A 5620-nucleotide genomic window follows, 5' to 3' on the forward strand; every position below is an offset into this window, starting at 1 on the left:
CAACAGTCAGGGAGTGAGCCTACGTGGCCATCGATGAGAATTTTTAAAAAATCTATCTTGTCTTCCTTAGTTCTTTCAAGTAGGATGAGGGTAAGAGGAGATAAATGGAAAAGTTGAATGTCATTCTAGCAACTGTCCCAAATCATCCAAGGATGCTTCCACTAGTGTATTACTCAAAATAGTTTTCATTGGTAATTTAAGGCTTTTCAATAACAAGTATTTAAACCCATGTATCACAGCCAAATCTCCCAAAGGAATATAGTTAACTTTTATTTTAACAATAACTTCTGCATAGATATTAATAAAACTTAATTATAATTAATGCTCCTTTTTCTATTCTGTCTTAAAAACTACAATTTCTAATTAAAATAGTTTAGCAGCCCCTAAAACCTAAAGGGAACAGATAATACATTATATTTATTGTACCAATTCCAATTTGTTAATTTGAAAACTTGTAGGTATTCCCAGAACATACTTAATACCACCAACTTTCCTGAATGTAAACTCAGTAAACAGAGTCTAACCACCCTGAAGGAAGAGAGCAAGTCACTTTCAGCTTCTGACAATGAGATCCTCGTTAGAATTTACAAAATTATAAATCTTGGTTTTGTTATTGAGATAATCAATTTTCTCCTTTTGTCTTTGTTTTGGATTAAAAACACCTAGAATGACTCTTCCTTGATCAATCCCAAGAGCCTCAGGCCTCTCTGTTTACACACTGGGTTGGAAACCCCTCAGCGAGGCCTGCTCTCTCTCCAAGTTGGCCTGCCCTCCCAATTAGAGCCCTGAGCTCCCCAGACACATGGTGTCTGTTATTGTGCATGTCTTTTGAACCATTGCGCAGTGTTTAGTGTGGCACTTAGCATGCAGCAGGCTTGCCATGTGCCAATGACCAGCATTTCCACACTTCTCACACTGACTGACAAGTTGGAGAGTTGTCCTATCGCCTTTTTTGGCTCTTCTTGCTCAGTCTGGATATTTGCTTGACCAGTCAACCTTGAATTCACACTCCTTAAATCTCTATCAATAGATTTCCTAGATTATAAGCTTTGTCATTTTGGGCAAGGCACTAACAAGTACTCTAGATCTCAGTTTTCCTCTATATAATGAAAGAGTTGCACAGAATGATTTCTAAGCACTCTCCTGGATTAAAATTCTAGGATTTCATGACATCCATGGCTTACCAGTTAGCTATCTCAACCTGGATGTTTCATTGGCAGATTTCACTCAGTAAGTCCAAATGCCTTTTTCCTCCACATCTTATTCTTGTCCTCATTTCCTTGGATGGAGTTGAAATCTTTTTCCTCTTTGAATCCTCCCTCTTCTGTGTGTTCATTTCCGGTCAGATACACTCTCTTTCCTATTCCCATTCACACTGAGACTGATTTCAAGACTGTATGACTTCTTTCAATAGACTATTAATTTTCCAGTCTATGTTTCCATCTGAACCTACTATCTGAATTGCTGGGGGACTGTATCTCCCAGTGATTACAGTGTTTCCTTCTATGGGTTTCTATTATCTACATAGTGAAGGCGATAAATATTTGTGTCCATTATCCTTTGGAACAATATCCCAAACTACTTTACAGGTGTTTGCCTCCTTTTCCCAATATGTTTCCTGTGTCTCAGGTAAATGATAATACTCTGTGCTGTTCCGTAACACACATAAAACCTCCTTAGTCCAGGCCTTTACCTATGTCACCCACTCTAACTGAAGCCTCTGTCATCTCTGCTTCTTAACTTTTGTCTATCCTTTAACTCAATATCTCAATTGACATCTTTTCCACAAAAATGTCCTGGTTCTTGAACTCAGAGGTGATTGTGATTTCCTTTGCGCTGCCGCAGTGTTTTATACATTTCTGTCATTATCTTCCTTATGGGAATTTGTGAACTTATCTTTCTTACAAGTTTTAAATACCCTAAATTCTGTTATTGTGTCTTATTTATCTTTGTATCCTTTGAGAATTCTTTCTTAGTATTGTATGCATGGAAATTGAAGAAGAATTTGTTGAAGGAAATTGAATTTAAGTTTGAAAGATTGAAAGATTATTTGGTTGCAAGTTACAGATACACCCTTAAAATAGCTCAGGCAAATAAGAACTTTCTGAATAGGAATATGTCTAGACCCTAGGGACAGACATATCTCTCTGTTTCCAACCGTGTGTATGTTTCATTATTTGTTTCTCTCTCTTCTCTTTCCAGACCATCAGCTTCTGTGTTCAGTATAATGCAGCCAGAATGATGGCCTCCTTTTTCAAACCTCCCACAGAGACTAACTTCTCTAAGTTCCAAACTGAAGTCTCAGACAGAAATTTGATTAGCTTCCCAGTTCAGGTATCTAACCCGTAAACTGTGAACAGGGGAGATAGTCTTATTCGGCCAGCTGCCCCCTCCTTAAGGGTATCTGAAGAAAACTGTGAGACAGAGACAAGGCAGTGGATCAATGTGAGTTATCCAAGGGAGGGACAAGAGTAGCACACACCAGTCCAGTACTAAGAAATCTAAATTTGACCCTGTACATATATAGGCTTTCAGAAGTATTCTAACCTTCACGTAACCTGCAAAGAGACTACAGCACCTGTATCTTCTCTATGACTCATGGACCTTTCTGTCTTATTCTGCATGGTACCTTGTATCATTCTCCTCAGTTATTTGCTGTCTTTAAGTCTGATGAGAGAAGTACGTCTTCAAGAGACTTATGTGGCTATTTGTACATGGTACTGTCTGGAATCAAATAAAGAAATAGCAATTATGTTTTAGGGAGAACTATACTATCACAAGAACTGCCAACCTGAATTGTAAGAGACTGTGACTATTTGAGATTTCAAACAACTTTGCTGTCTGTCCCAACCTTCCGCAGGAAGCAGGCTGAGATAGCTACAGAGCCCCTGCTCCCCCTGCAAGACAGACTTTCCAATGCTGTCTTCCTATGTGGCCAAGAGTCATGAAAAAGTAAGACGCTCTCAGAGAATGGGGCCAAGGCCCCATGGCACCAACAGTCTGGCGAGCTCTTCCCGGGGACCGGACCCAGGGCTTAATTGTGGAACACTCCCTATGCCCCAGAGGAGAGCACTTGCAACGTTTGACCAGCACAGTTTCAGAACTGCTATAGGCCTGTGACTGCTGTGTTCCTCACATCACATGTGTCCCCTTTTTTCCTGGGATGATCTATTGTGGGGACCTTGTGGTTGATTCAACTAGTGTGGATGTGTGACAGGGGGCAGGTAACTGGTTTTACCTTCATAATCTCTGGCTCAAAAGGACTCCCGTCAGGCCCTGACATGGGGACTATTATAAAATTTTGGACATTGTGCCTGGGGCCACGACTGGATTAGAGTGGAGTAGATTTGCGAGTATTTTTCTTGGAGAAGCGGGGAGTGTATTTTATTCAAGAAAGGGACAGAAGCGCACACAACATTGTGACTAGAGGGCAGAATGTCTAAGTCACGTGAGGAACATTATTGTTCCTAATTGTTTGCTACCACTCCATATAAGAAGATCATTTCTCCCCATGTTTAGCTGTCAGGCTTGGCCATGTGACTTAAGTCATTGAAAGGAGAGTGGGATCAACATAATTCACTGCTGCACAAAAGTTTTAAATAGTATCTCATGGATCTACCATTGCTCTTTTTGCTCTGCCCTGGATCGGAACTTCTTCAATTTGGGTCCTGAAATGAAGACATCAAGAGTACAGCCGCTGTCAATCTGTGTATGACAAGTAACATGAGTGAAAAGTAGATGTTAGTTACTGTTAGCTATAGAGATTTGGGAATTTTTGTTATTTCAGCATAAAAGTTGATGGGTGCCACCTGGTTTATGAAGTAGCTTATAAAGTGGTTTATAAATGTAAAATCTCCTCTAGATTTGCCACTTTAAAGAATGGTAAGCAGTGATCGCTTCATAAGGTATATAAATATCTAATCACTATGTTGTGTTTCTGAAACTAGTATAATACTGTATGACAACTGTAATTGAAAAATAAATTTTAAATAATGAGTACTTAAGCTCTAAAAATCCTAAGAGATGAAGCAATAAAGTCACTCAGTTTTCAATTTCTTCCTCTTTCCTTCTTTGTTGCTTTCTTTCTCCCTCCCTTCTTCTTTTTTTCAAGCATTTGTACCATTGTTTTTTTCATTAAACGGATCTCATTAAGAAGTTCAGTATATCAATATCTAACAGTTGAACTGCTCTGGAAGTAGAGGAGAGTGGGGAAGTGAGGACTGAACATTTCTCCTTTGCTTCCTCCTGGACCCTTCCCACACTTGATGTGCTTGAGGTCCACCTTTTAAGTCCCTTCAGGGTAGAGTGTAAAGGGGGTTTAAGGTACAAGGAAGGAAAGTAATGGGCACACAGCGTCACAACATTTTTGTGAGCCAGACGGGAGGACATGAAGAGCAGTGGACTTCAGAAGAAGACAGACATGGGTTGGAATCTCTGCTCTGCTACCTATTAAATGTGACTTTGTATTGTCTGCACACCTCCACGTCTCTGTTTCTTCACCTGTAAAAAGGGGACACTGACACTGGCCTCAGACAGCTGTTGAGGATTCAGTGCAGCAGTGTATCTGCATGAAAGGTATTATTGTTATTTGTTCCTTGTTCTCCATCCTGTTTTCTTTCCAACATACAATGCTTTGCCAGAGTCTTGGAAATTTTATCAGAAAAATATGTTTCTGGGGGCTTATTCTTCATCTTTACTTCATAAGGGTGAACACTGCCTTGTCCACGGTCACATTCCTGGAACTGGAACCTGGCTCTCCTGTCCTCTATATGGATCCAACTGCTACCAAGTCTCCAAAGGTCTCTGGGCTTAGAGCTGGAGGAAACCTCACGGTAGTTACTGACAGCTCCTCCTTATGTTGGAGTGAGTAACTGATAGGTTTCATTTTTCGTCATTTCTCTGACATTCCAGGACTGAAATGTTTCCACTTAGCTCAGCAGAACGCAGCAAAGCATATAAGAAACTGAAGAAACTGTACTTTGGGGTTCAATCTGTAATTGACTTCGAAGTCCCATAAAATGCTAGTGTGAAAGAGCCAGTTCCCCGTTTTTCTGAAGATTTTTCCTGCCTAAATGACAGACAGTTGGTGCTATCAAATGAAGGAACTGATCCCAACCACTTAAATAACAGCCACCACATCTCTTCTCTAGGGAAAGAGAAACGGATGTGACTTTAATATCAAAGATTCCTCTAGAAGCAACAGGAGGGCCTGAGAAAGAAACCTGCCAAGAATAAGGCTTCTTACGATAATCATGTAACAGCAAGATTTGACTTCCAAGACAGGAAGCAACAACGTTTGGGTGTGACCAATTAGGTCTTACTTCGGCGTTTTCCAATTTGCTATTTTAGTCAAGCCCTTTTGGGTTGGGTTGAGATGTTTGCTCAGAATAACACCACTTAAATCATAAACTCTTCACAGGATACAGCCTCTGCCTGCTAGGTCTTAGGACTTTTCTCTCCATAGAATTTAGAGCAATACCTACTAAATCAGGAAAGCGCTGGGCTAAATACTCTCTTGAAGACCTTCCATGTCCAAGTTTGTTTGTTGTTGTAGAGAAGAAGATATCTAGGTCTTTCCTTCCGGTTTCATTTTAGCCCATTCAAATACTGAAGTGGGACT

This window comes from Rhinolophus sinicus, linkage group LG01, assembly GCF_036562045.2.
Source record: "Rhinolophus sinicus isolate RSC01 linkage group LG01, ASM3656204v1, whole genome shotgun sequence".
Lineage (NCBI taxonomy): Eukaryota > Metazoa > Chordata > Mammalia > Chiroptera > Rhinolophidae > Rhinolophus > Rhinolophus sinicus.